This window comes from Jaculus jaculus, chromosome X (genome assembly GCF_020740685.1).
Source record: "Jaculus jaculus isolate mJacJac1 chromosome X, mJacJac1.mat.Y.cur, whole genome shotgun sequence".
In the NCBI taxonomy this organism is placed as follows: Eukaryota; Metazoa; Chordata; class Mammalia; order Rodentia; family Dipodidae; genus Jaculus; species Jaculus jaculus.
The window spans coordinates 99,646,131-99,660,955 of record NC_059125.1 but is presented as its reverse complement, the minus strand read 5'-3'; positions in this window follow the sequence as shown (position 1 = coordinate 99,660,955).

Below are 14,825 nucleotides of genomic sequence, written 5' to 3'. Positions count from 1 at the left end.
ATCTGCTATGGGATGAGTAGCCTCTGCCACATGCTCCTGACACAATGATGTTCTGCACAATTCTAGCATCCATCCTCTGATTTAACATGTTTTATTTTGTCTCCAAAAATGCTATATAGTTTACTTATTCACTTTATTTCTTTAGTGAATCAGATAAATATTTGATGACTATTTTAAACCTGCAAGAAAATATCTCCATTACTATAAGCTATTTGGTCTCTTATGTTCAGTGCTATGTAACCAGCATCTATATGAGAGTCTTGTACATAGTAGGAATTTAAAAATACTAGGTGATGAATCCTTAATCATACTCTGAAATGCTTTTATGGCTGTTCTGGGACTGGTGACATCTCTTAAAGATGTCCAATTTCACCTTTGTTATATCACTAAACTGCACAAATAGGTGATTGCTGTTGCTGATTAGTATTGTCCACCCACCCATCATATGACACAACCTTGTCCAATGTCCACCTTCATGGGCTCCTTATTTGTTCTATTTGATCAAATTTCCCTGGCCACATGCCCAACTTCAACACTGAAGAGCACAGCTCACAGTTGAATATCATATTATACCTCTGAAAATGTATCTTTGCTTTTCATATGAGGCTTTCTTCACTATGACCATCGTCTCTAATGCTTCAGTTTCTTCAAACTATTATTAATAATTTTAATGTATGTACATGGTAGCATAGAATTGTCTGATTGTAAATAGATAGGAAACACTTATACTATAACACATTCAGTTTTATTCCCTTCAATTCCTTCCATTTTCTAGTTCTTAAGACACAATAGTTTTCTTGGGAATGGGGTCAAGGTGAGTTCAAGCATCTTGGGGTGAGTATAAATTAATGTTTTCAGAATGCTAAATATTATAATGTACCAATGCTATTCTTTTATGTCAGGATCTATTACATTGTTGACTTATGTTCCTAGAATGTGTTCTGCTATGTGCAATCCACTTGCAGAGCTATGTGGAAGCTTCTCTTGGGCCCTCTTGTACAGAATGATAGATGTACATCTATGCATACAGTGTAAAGTTTTAGTGTACAGAGAATAAACATTTCTTTCTAGGAAATGAGTTATAGCACTGCTAAGGTTTAGTCAACAGAGATTCAGTTAAATTTACCTATTTGTAAAACATGTCTAAATGGGATGAGGAGATGGCTTGACAGTTAAGGCACATGCCTCTGATGCCCAAGAACCCAGGTTTGATTCCCTAGTACTGTAAGCCAGATGCACAAGTGGCACATGTGCCTGGAGTTCATTTTCAGTGGCTAGATGCCCTGGTGTGCCCACTCTCTCTCACTCTCTTTCAGTCTCTCTCTCTCTCTTTCCCTCTTTCTCTCAAATAATTAAAATACTTTAAAAATGTCTAAATGGATGATTGTGTGATAAAGTGAAATATATTTAATTTCTTGAAGTCAGGATGCATTTAAAATATTTTTATTTATTAGTAAGCAGAGTGGGGAGGATATGGGCAGGCAGTCTCCCTACCACTGCAAGCTCACTCAAGATGCATGCATCACCTTGTGTATCTGACCTTCATGGGTACTGGATAATAGAACCTGGGTCCTTAGGCTTCATAGGCAAGCACTCATAAGTACTGGGCCATCTCCCTAGACCCCAGGATGCTTTTATTTAGAGAAGATTGTATCCTGGGAATGTCAAAGAAAATTAATGTCCGAGTGGATACCTTCAGCTGTAAGTGGGGAGATATTGAAGGCAAGTCATCACAAACTTACCAAAAATCAGCACTGTGGGGTTAAAGCTGCATTCTGCATATATTCAGAAGGGTGAAGTCTGGCTACCTTTTAAACCTTGAGTTATCTATGTGAAAAACCATTTATCTTTATGTACATAGGGATTAGGATGTACTGCAGGTAACTAAAAATTCAAATTGCAGTTGCTTAATAACTTTAGAAATTTACTCTTCTCCTATACAAGTCTGGAGCTTCACAGGTCAGGTCTGGTGTAACAATGGCTTGGATCAGTGAAATCTTCAAGCACTTGGGTTCCTCCATCTTTTCTTCACTGTTCTGAGCTTGATACTTCCTCAGTTCTGAGTCTTCAACTTCATTTCTGGCAACAGCAGGACATAGGAAATGTTGAACAAAAAAAAAGTGCAAAGTGAAGTCCAATATGGCCGGGCGTAGTGGAACATGTGTTTAATTCCAGCCCTCAGGAGGCAGAGGTAGGAATATTGCCATGAGTTCAAGGCCTCCCAGAGACTACATAGTGAATTCCAGGTCAGCCTGGGCTAGAGTAAGACCCTACCTAGAAACAAATTTTTTTGTTAAAGCCCCATACATTTTTAATGAAGGTTTTTGAATGTTGCCACATGATAATTCTTTTTCATATAATTTTCTGGATCTTGAACACAGAACACAAGTAGGGATGTTGAGAACTCAGTTCTTTTTTTTTTTTAAAGATTTATTTATTTATTTGAGAGCGACAGACACAGAGAGAAAGACAGAGGGAGAGAGAGAGAGAGAATGGGCGCGCCAGGGCTTCCAGCCTCTGCAAACGAACTCCAGATGCGTGTGCCCCCTTGTGCATCTGGCTAACGTGGGACCTGGGGAACCAAGCCTCAAACCGGGGTCCTTAGGCTTCACAGGCAAGTGCTTAACCGCTAAGCCATCTCTCCAGCCCCTTTTTATTTTTTTTTCTGAGTAGCCACCTTCCCATCTAAAACATTCACTTGGCTGTTGGCTGATTGAATTTAAAGGACAGTTCAGTACTATAGTTTGAGTTTGTGTCTCCTCCAAAACTCATGTTGAAACTTAATCCCCAAAGCAACAGTATTAAGAAGTAAGACCATTAGGAGGTGATCTCAGGCCATGAGGCCTCTGCTCTCATAAATTAACTTAGTGTTCTTATGAAAAGCTTGGAGAGAACTAGCGCTTCTCAGCCAGGTGAAAGTACAGTGCATATCTCCACCAGAGTATGAAGCAGAAAATTGTCATCATGGAAATGGAGACCAGCCATTACTAGACATTGTACATATTGGCACTTAGATATTGAACTTCCTAGCCTGCAAGCACTGTAAAAAATGAATTTATATTACTTATAAGTTATCCAGTCTGGTATTTTGCTATAATAGCACAAATGAATTAAGAAGCCAGTAATAGGCATAAGGAAAGAACACATAATTTTCCTTAATTAAGCAATGTTTCAGTTACATATTTATGTAGGACAGCCTCTTTTTCTCTTCTCTCTCTCTTTCTATCCATCTATAGGAACCTTTATGAGATAAGATAGTTGGTAAAAGCTTGAGATTGATCCTGTTCATTTTTGTTGTGATCTTAAAACTGTATTAAACATAACAGTCAGTTTCAGAAATAAGATAGGCGGAAAGAATGTCAGAGTTATATGTTGGGTCATGATTTGCAGAGACATTTATCATACTAATAACTGGGGGCTAACTCCACAATGCACGACCCATTTTCATTAACAAGGAGGGTCTAATGGGAGGGGGTAGATCACAGATGAGCCTAAATAATGGTACCAAACTGCCTGTATTCACTGAAATGAAAACTAATAAATTAAATTAAAAAAAAAAGAAATAAGATAGCACGGAATTTTTTCTTTGTGTTTATTGGACTTTTACATGGATACATAAAATCATGTAAGTATATATGTTATCAAAGGGAAGGAAACTGTCTTGAGTGACAAATGTATCCCACGCACTCAATGCAGAAAAACTTAACAATAAATTAACTGTTCCAAAGCATACAATCTATTAAATTTTAGAATATAAAACACTAAAGCCTGGAAATGTGGCTCAGTGGTATACACATAGCTCTTGCCTAGGATGCTTATAACCCTGGATATGATTTCTAGCATGGCAAGAAAAGCACATAGATTTGAGCTCAGAATGAAGCAAGAGTGCTTCTACTTTGAGGCTCCATAATCTTGGGAAACTGAGGAAGAAGGCCATAGCACAGTGCAGAAGCTAGAGGATCCTGAGTGCTTGAGAATTATAGTTTCCCATCTGTGAAACTGAAATATAATTTGATCACAGTAATGTATATAACTTAAGTTCCATAAATAGAAAATAACATAGTATTCATATATATCCATAATTATTCACTTAAAAATTACATATAGACCCAAGTACAATGCTTTTGAAAAAAGAGATTCAATGTTTTTATAGCATTGTGTATTATTTTTCAGAAAATATGCCTTTCTGGAAGGGACCTAAAGTCAGCATAGCCTACTTTTAACACAAATGGCCTTGAGAAGTTCCTTTGTAATTTTTCACTTTTTTTGTTTTTGTTTTTTGAGATAGCGTTTCACTCTAGCTGAGGGCTGACCTGGAATTCAGTACGTTTTCCCAGGGTGGCCTTGAACTCTCTGCGATCCTTCTATCTCTGCCTCCCCAGTGCTGGGATTAGAGGCGTGCGCCACCATGCCCAGAATTTTTGCTTAATTTTATGACAGCTTTTTCTCTTCTTACTTTCCCTCCTCTCCCTGTACATCTCTCCCACCCCTTCCTTAGTATTTCACCCTTTTTTTTAATCCTTGGCCTCCACCTACTAGCAGCACCCTTATCCCCATCCAATTATAAGTAACAAAATTGTCTCTAGACTTTGCCAAATGTTGCCCAAGGGAAGATACCCTTCTATTGCCATCACTACTATAGAAAATAAAATATTGAAACAATAAATCAATCTTAAATGAAAAGGAGAGTCATTATTTATAAATATGAACTAGCTAACAAAAATATATTTAAATGTGGTTAAAAATTGAAGCTTCTTCTCCCTTTCCAATCTTCTAGTATATCAACTTATATAAATTTTCAATATGCTTAGAGCATAGAGGAAATGTCAAATGAAATTTAGGAAGATGGAATTTTCAATAAAATGACAACATTGATACAGAGTGAGGAAGCAGCACTGGGGTGATATTTGAGGCAGAACAAATGACAACTGACTCTGGAGGTGTGAACATAAGTCATAATACAGCATAAAATGTCCACTGAGTAGACTTCATGGGCAAGCCTTCCAATATTCATAAAATAGCCCTGGGCCTCAGGAATCCCCTCAAGTGAAATAGTTGACTATACTATACTGTAGAACAAGGAGAACAGGGAAGAGGGACTGACATTTGTTGGAGAAGACAGCATTGGGATAGGATGTAAGTTCCACGAGGTTTTGATGTTCAACATTGGCTGGCAAAGAGCCAGTACTAAACAGTTATGGAAAAACACAGGTGGTCAGATGGAAATGGATACAAAGGATGTATGTACATAATTAGTAGCTGCTGCTTATCAGTGGTTTTCCAGTTCAGGTATGCAAGGCCAATGCAGTAAGCCATCAGAACCTCTTGGAGAATACCCCAGTTTTTGAGCAGCTCTCAGTTCACCAGACATCAGTGGGTGAAATCAAAGGGAGAGGAGACCAGATGTGATTTGTTCTATCTCCATCTCCAAGACCTCTGGAGCCAAAATCACCTTGAGCTTCCTGAAGACATAAATGTAAACAACTGACTCAGGTATGTTGAAGGACGTGGCTTCTCTTGCTAGCTATGTTTACTGAGACCAAAAAGATCCCAGAAGAGAAACTGCTGCAGGAATTTTCTGAATGAAACTCAGAGCCCTTAGGACAGGGGAGAGGAAGATTTATTCACACTAGTGTTCTGACACCCAGATCACTCTGTAATGGCGTCAGCCCTGAGCTTAGGCAAGAGTGTTTTTTTTTATATCTCTCTTCCTACAAGCAAGCAAGGTTACAGAAGCATACATGGCATGAGTGGGCAGTTACATAGTTTAAATTTCTTGTAATTTCTGTTCTTAGTCAGCCCAAAACTATCAGTAACTCCCAGAGCCAGCAGGGATCTTATTTCTATGTTCTTTTGTATCCCCCTGTGAAGGCTTGTGGAAGGAAGGTCATCTCTCTGTTCTGTGCTGTCTCTCTGCAGGTGGCTCAACGCAACCAGAGAACTTTAGGACTGTTGGAGGGATTCTGTAATACAGCACAAGTTTTTCTTTTATTTCTATTTTTTTTTTTTTTGCTAGAAAACCACAGACACTGTTCTGCCTTAGTTTATCAAAAGTTGCAGCTGAGTCTGGTACTGATTACATTGAAGATGATGACATACTCTGAAGTCTGTGCTAAATGCTGGATCAGCCATCTGCTTTGACGTGTGATGTGGTGCATGAGAGGAGTCTATGAGAAAGAGATCTATGAAGTCCTTTATCACACATATGGTCTGGCTTACTGTGCATAAATCCATCTTTTCTTTCCCCAGTGTTTTAATGCTGCTATGTAACTTCTAGGTTCCTTGGCTTCAGGCTCAGTGCCCTCTGCTGGTTATAGCTGCACATCACTGTTGGGCTGTGTTCTTTTTTTTGAGGCTGGGAGACAGCAAGGGTTTGTGCATTGGAAAAGATAATTCTGGTGACATCTGACTCACTTTATCAGGTGACTTTTGTTATAGGAAGTATTTAATAGGCTCAATCTCGACTATAGTTGAAGGGGTTGGAAAGATTGCTCAGTGGTTAAAGGTGCTTACTTGTAAAGCCTGATGGCCAGGGTTTGATTCACTAATACCCATGTAAATTTAGAGAAAACAAAGTGGCACATGTATCAAGAGTTCTTTTTTCATTTTTTTTAAAATTTTTATTTTCTTTCTTTTCACAATTTTTAACATTTTCCATGATTGTAAAAAATAACCCATGGTAATACACCCCCTCCCCCCCCACACTTTCCCCTTTGAAATTCCATTCTCCATCATATTACCTCCCCATTTCAATCATTGTACTTACATATATACAATACCAACCTATTGTGTACCCTCTTCCCTTCCTTTCTCTTACCTTTATATCTCCTTTTTAACTTACTGGGCTCTGCTACTAAGTATTTTCCTTCTCACACAGAAGCCCAATCATCTGTAGCTAGGATCCACATACGAGGGACAACATGTGGCACTTGGCTTTCTGGGCCTGGGTTACCTCACTTAGTATAATCCTTTCCAGATCCATCCATTTTTTCTGCAAATTTCATAACTTCATATTTCTTTACTGCTGAGTAGAACTCCATTGTATAAAATGTACCACATCTTCATTATCCACTCATCAGTTGAAGGACATCTAGGCTGGTTCCATTTCCCAGCTATTATAAATTGAGCAGCAATAAACATGGTTGAGCATGTACTTCTAAGGAAATGAGATGAGTCCTTAGGATATATGCCTAGGAGTGCTATAGCTGGGTCATATGGTAGATCAATCTTTAGCTGTTTTAGGAACCTCCACACTGATTTCTGTTTTATTGAGGTAGGGTCTCACCCTAGCCTAGGCTGACCTGGAATTCACTATGGAGTCTCAGGGTAGCCTTGAACTCACGGCGATCCTCCTTCCTCTGCCTCCCGAGTGCTGGGATTAAAAGCATGTGCCACCTCACCCAGCAAGTTCTTTATAGCAGCAGGAGGCCCTGGAATACCCATTTTTTCTCTCTCAATAGATTTGTTTTTAAAGTTTTAAAATTTTTATTTAGTTTTTGAGGCAAGCCCAACAGACTGGCCTTTTTTAATAAGAGAGTAAAAGAAAAAGAGAGAGGGAATTGGCATGCCAGGGCCTCTAGCCACTATCATAGAATTCCAGACACATGCACCAACTTGTGCACATGTGTGATCTTGCACATGCATCACCTTGTACATCTGGTTTACATGGGATCTCGGGAGTTGAAGATGGGTCCTCAGGCTTCACAGGCAAGTGCCTTAACCACTAAGACATCTTTCCAGGCCTAAAATATTATTTTTAATAATAAGAATGCAACTGAGTCAAGAGACAAAGGCAAAATATCAGCATAGATACATTAAAAGGCTTTGGGTAGTTGAAAAAGAATCTACCACCCAGCTTCAATGGCAGATGTTACTAAAGATGGACATTGAAAATGTCCTGCTATTGCTTTGTGGACATTAGTTAATATACACATAGAAAAGGAGAGGCAATTAATGAAATGTTCTATATTACCAGTGTAATACCTGTATGTGTACACACAGACTGAGGCCATAGACCCAGCAATTGAAGCACATACTTCATCTAAGGAATTGTTTCCGAAATATTCTCAAGAAGTAACTTAAGGGCTGGAGAGATGACTTAGTGGTTAAGCGCTTGCCTGTGAAGCCTAAGAACCCCAGTTTGAGGCTCGGTTCCCCAGGACCCATGTTAGCCAGATGCACAAGAGGGCACATGCATCTGGCATTCGTTTGCAGTGGCTGGAGGCCCTGGCGTGCCCATTCTCTCTCTCTCTCTGTCTGCCTCTTTCTCTCTCTGTCTGTTGCTCTCAAATAAATAAATAAAAATAAACAAAAAAATTTAAAAAAAGAAGTAACTTTAAAAGACAACACTCTATAATGTGTATTTCTTGTATAATCCACAACCCTGCAACTATTATTAATAACACTAAGGGGAATTGGATAGTGAATGTTTCCAATGTATCTCTATCTAAATGATCACACCCAGCACTTTAATACCCAAGTACCTGAATACTCATTTTAAACCAAATGCTATTTGGAAAGAAATAAGCCTGTATTTTCATGTTGTTCTTAAATAACTCCCTGTACTCTTTATATTTAATAAAATAACAACTAATGATACATATTTCTCATATTGAGCTTATAGCACCACTTAGTGGTTAGTATGGTTCATACTAAAAGCAGTTGTATGAGTGATTTTAAGAGGTTAAGTGGTCCTGTTGGAGTAGGAAAATAAACACATCTCTACCTTGTACATTTTGTCTCAAAATTACTAAAACTGATCAATTACTGTAGAAGTAAAAAGTCCAAATAGCAAACAGTTGTAGACTTGTCAAAGCTCAGTGAAAATTCATGCTGGTCTACATCATGGAACTGCTCTATTCTATTCTAGCAGCGCTAATTAGAAGAATAGGAGAGTTAAAGGAAAAACAACAAACTGATAATAGAGAAGCACTGGGGTAAGGCAAATTTTGCTAACACTCAAGCATGCCATGTAAAGTATATAGACAGGCCATTTTTAGGGGAGAGGCCTTTGTTCTTATTATATTATTAAAGTAATACTTATAAGTTATAAATTAGTCAGAAAACTATAAAGAATAAGAAAAGTAATGTATAAGCTTACCTCCATGTTTATATATAATTCCTTTTATTATTGTATTTCTTTAGCTATACACAAGTTTTATACAACAAATAATTTTCTGTATGAAACCAATAAAATTAAGTTATTAATATTTTTCAATGGATAAAGAATCCAGAGTAGTGATTAACTCATTATTTACAGCACTGGGAATGTTTTATATCTTGATCTTAATGATAACTAGGCACACTTATGCATATGTGTATGTGTATATCATGAACTTGTTAGATTCTACACTTATATATGTTACATTTCAATAAAAATGAATCTTAGAAAAAGTAAATCAAAGATTTCTTTCAATTCCAATTGAGAAACACATCATCTATTATTTATTGAAATATAATTAATTTTTACTTACTAAAAGTAACATAAACTAGGCAAGATGATGCATGACTATAGTTCAGCAACCTAGAGGCACATGAAGGAAAATCTTGTAGTTCAAGATCAAACTTGGTTAAATAGTGAATTTGAGGCCATCTTGGAGTACAAGAGACCTTTCCTTTAAAAATCAATAAAGCCTTGCATGATGGTGCATGCCATTAATCCTAGCACTCAGGAGGCAGTGGTAGGATGATTGCCATGATTTCAAAACCAGCCTGAGACTATGTAGTAAATTCCAGGTTAGCCTAGGCAAGAGTGAGACTCTACCTTGAAAAACAAAATAAAAGAACTGTAAAGATCAACAAAAAGTAATATTTGTCTATTATTAATTTTTTAAGAGTACAAAGGGTGAGAAAATGAAAAATAAATTTTTGTCTTTCACATGCCATGTTTCTCTTCTTTGTGGCAATATATGTTAAAATTAAGAATATGTGACATAATTCTCAACATAAACAGCATAGTTTTCAATTGTGTTATATCTAGTTTTATACCTTGTATTAGTATTTTAACCCATCTGAGGGATTTGTCTGTATTGACATACAGTATATTTTTAATAATGACAAAATGTTTTATTATATGGATTTCCTTTGCTTGTTAAAAGCCAGTTATCTACTGATAAATTAAGTCTTTTACAACTAAGATGGTGCTTCATTGCAATCAATTCTGCAACACTTACCCTTGTGCATATATATATCTCCATGTAAGATCTTAGCTATAGTCTATCTTTCTATAAGTAATTTTTTTTAAATTTTTTTTTAAATTTATTTATTTGAGAACGACAGACACAGAGAGAAAGACAGATAGAGGGAGAGAGAGAGAATGGCCGCGCCAGGGCTTCCAGCCTCTGCAAATGAACTCCAGATGCATGCGCCCCCTTGTGCATCTGGCTAATGTGGGACCTGGGGAACCGAGCCTCGAACCGGGGTCCTTAGGCTTCACAGGCAAGAGCTTAACTGCTAAGCCATCTCTCCAGCCCCTCTATAAGTAAAATTTATGGCTCAAGGAAAATTGGCTGCTAAGAGCTATTGTCAAATTACCTAACAATGAGATTGCAAAAACATTAAAATATAACATCAAAATATTTAATATTTCCAATTTTCCAGGTGAAAAATTTATCTTACTACATTTTTTATAATTAGGCCAAACATATTTTTATATTTAAATGGTATGCATCTTTCCTTTAGTGATCACATTATATATTTAGCCTGTATTTCCTTTTAATTTGTTTGAGTGTGGGTTCCAGTGAAAGCAAAGCCTAATTCAAGGACTTAGGTTTTAATATTTTATTTGGTAGATGATCTCAGAAAACAAGTGTTGGAGAAATATCAGAGAGGAATAAAGGACAATAAAAACTGTACCATGTCAGTCAGATATGGAGAACTGGAGTTTGAGTTCTGCCCAAACATCCTCATCAGTATGTACAATGCTTCCAAACATGAATTGTCTAAAAGTCAGAAGCTAAGGGCATTTATGTACTAGTTACTGTTCCCTAGAGCTTGAGTATCACCCAGAATAGGTGTTAAATCCTTCTGATACAGTCAGGTTCCCATTGCTGGCCGAACCATACAACCAAGAGCAACTTGTGGGGAAAGGGGTTTATTTTGGCTTACAGACTTGAGGGGAAGCTCCATGATGGAAGGGGAAAACAATGGTATGAGCAGAGGGTGGACATCACCTCCTGGCCAACATAAGGTGAACAACAGCAACAGGAGAGTGTGCCAAACACTGGCATGGGGAAACTGGCTATAACACCCATAAGCCCACCCCACAACAATACACAGTCTCCAGGAGGCGTTAGTTCCCAAATCTTCATCAGCCAGGAACATAGCATTCAGAACACCTAATTTGTCTTTTTAAAGCCATAAGCAATGTTTTATTTTGTTGATTGTTTACAACTTAAATAATATCACATATGAATATTTGCAGTGTTTTTAAAATATTGTGCCATTGAACCTTATTCCACTAACATTTTAAACATTCATTTTTAATTAATTAATTTAATTAATTAGTTTTGTACTCAGTGAATTTGGGACCATTGTTAGGCTCATCCATGTCCTACCCCCTCCCCCTGGCCCTTCCTTGTTGAGGTATATGGGTCATGCATTCTGGAGTTAGCCCACATTTATGGGTAGGATAAATGTCTCTGCATATCATGACCCAACATGTGGCTCTGACATTCTTTCCGACCCCTCTCCCGCAAAATTTCCCCAAGCCATGTTGGGTTCATTTTTGGTCTGCTTCAGTGATGAGGTGTTGGGGGCCTCTGGATCTCTGATTAGGTAGTAGTTGATTTTTCTCTATGTTTATCTCCTTCATTCTTGTGCTGGTATCTGCTTCATCAGGAAAGCAGGACCCTTGCTTGTTTCCCAATTTTTCTCAGTTTCAGCCAGGGCCCTTTTGAGGTATGATGGGGTGGATTTCTCCTTAGGATCTACATCTATCTGAAAAACAAGCAGATTCTCCAACGGAGAGTACATTAGCACCAGGACAAATGAGATAACCCTTAGTTTTTTATAGAGAATTTAATAGGTGTAGGCCTTCTTGTAGCCCATGATTGATGGTAGCTTGATAATGGAGGGTGGGCTTATGTTTGGATATGGTTCTGACTTGTTTCCCAGCTCCAGCTATGGGTCCCGTACCTCTGAGGGATCAGTTAGCCAAATCAAGAGCAGTTGGTTCCCCACCATGGCTGTGTGCCACTACTGCACTTGTGTGGGCAACACATCAGGTTACTTGCTGCTAAGTAGGTTAGACCATGAGTTCCTTGGACAGATATTAGTCATTTTTTTTTTCCCAGTCGCCCATGTAGCACCTTCTAGCACTAGACGTGCTGACTGTCTAAGTTTTTTGGGGACACTTGAATGAAATCACCACACCTTCCCAGATCCATGTTATACTAGTGTACCTTGGTATTGGAAAAGGCATTAGGCCAAAATGGGGAACTGAATGTTTACACTTGAGTCAGTATGCTGTCAATTTTATGTTTCTAGTAAGCCAGAAACTCCATCCCTCCCCCCCAAAAAAAACACACTGGAAAATTTTGATATAGCTAGCAATAACAACAGGAACACTTTGTTAAGTTTTTAGCCCTGTCTGGAAAGCCTCTTTGTTTCTGCTGACATAATAATTCCTGTCCTTATCCAGAGATACCAGGATAGCTAGGTGGCAAGGGGAAGACAGATTTCAGTGTGACCGCCACTCAGCCTGAAAGTCTCATTGCCCATGTGGTTTTTGTTCCCCATCGAGAGGCACTAGGATATTGGAAGGATAGTACTGCCTCCCAGGCAGTCATACTATTTCACAAAACTGAAACATGAGCTTTGGAGCTGTTTTGTAGATAATATTTGCGAAATACAGATATTCATGCTCTTATCTACTGCTGTCTATGCTCATATTGCAAGGTATCCATAGAGCTGAGAGGTTAAGCATTTATAGTATTTATCCATTTACAGAATAAGTATATTGGAACTATGGGCATAGCTCAGTTCTTGAGTGCATACTTACATGTGCAAGGCCTTGGGTTCTTATCCCAGCACCACAAGAGTGAACACACACACACACACACACACACACACACACACACACTTCTTGAAAGAACAAGTGTATGATGGGTGTGGTGTTTCCCATTTATAATCCCAGTACTGGAGGGGGGGGGACTGAGTCGAGAGAATCACCACAAGTTCCAGACCAGCCTGGAGTTTTAGCCAAGATTGGTTATGTCACACCTTGATAAGGGTATTAGTATAGATTTTAGCAGTCATATGCTATTCTGCATAATAATTATCCCAAAGTTTGTAAGACAGCTTGATGTCCACCATCAGAGACTCAAGAATGTCAGAAACTTAAGAGCAGAATAATTTTGAGGGAAAAGTTCAATACCAAAAAGACACTGGAGCTTTCCTTACAGACCCACCTAAAGCCTCTACTCTTTGAACTCAGATGAAATACTCCTCAGCTACTCCAGCTTTGTCATGGGCTGCTCAGGTATGCATCGGATGGTTACTTTATTAGGCACAAGTGATAAGCCAAGAGGGTGTCCATGCACAGGAAGACCTGAATAGCCTTGAGTCCCAAACATAATACTGTTTGAGAGTTTGGGCCACCACAGAGTTCTCACCATAATACAAGCCTGGGAGAGCTACAGGCACCTGATTCCAACCTGACAATGTAGTCTACATTCAGAAAAGACATGAAGGCATGATTGCTGATGTCTGGGGGATCCCAACTAGCCCTAGTATGTCTGGTGCCATTGAGTTAAAATGTTGTTCTGAACATTAAATACTTAGTACAATTTAATTTGTTGGGTTTTGGACTTATTTGGGACCTATTACCTCTTTCATTTCAACCCATTTCTCTAATTTAGAATGGGAATATGATGTAGTCTCAGGGTGGCCTTGAACTCATGGTGATTCTCCTACCTCTACCTCCCAAGTGCTGGGATTAAAGGCGTGCGACACCATGCCCAGGCCCTGCTTTGATAATTTTCACTTTCCACTTCCTCTATTCTTCTTCCTTCTCCCACTGATTCTTCTGCTATCATGCCCCAAATGTAGTGTTTTATGTGTCTATGGCATTTATTTTTTGAGTGCTTTGTATAATAATACTGTCTGATGTGTATGTAGCAAAATTTTTTCTCTCACCCTATATACCATCTTTTTACTTGATTGATTTCTTTGCAGTGCTGAAACATTTTAATTTCATGAAATCTCATATATCAAGTGTTGGCATATTTCCTTAGCAACTGGAGTCGTATTGAGAAAGCCCTTGCCTATGCTTATATCTTGAAGTAATTTCACTATTCTCCTCTCTATCAATTTTAGTTTCTGATCTCACACTAAAATCTTTGATCCATTTTGAAATTATTCTTTTGTGCTTGCACATGTGTGATGTGGGTGTGTGTGGTATGTGGATGTAAGTGACCAAATGTATATTTCCCATGCATACATTGGTGAATGAACATTGGGTGCTCTCTTGCAATCTGTGTATTATATTCCTTGATATAAAATCTCTCTCCCAACACAGAGCTGCAGTCCATCAGGTAGCCCCAGTGATTCTCCAATCTCCTCACTCCCCACAGACTGGGGTTACCAATGTACAGCCATGCTCAGGTTATTCTGTGAATTCTGGGGAATCAAACTTGGTGGTGACAAGCTTGAGAGGCCCTCCTGTTTAAACAGCAGCTATTCTTAACAACTGAGACATTTCCTCATCCCTTGAATTCATTTTTACACAGGGCAAGCAGTAGAGATCTAGCTTCATTTTTTTCATATTGAGATCCAGTCTCCCTAGCACCATTTGTTAAAGAAGCTGACTTTTCTTCGAAGTCCAT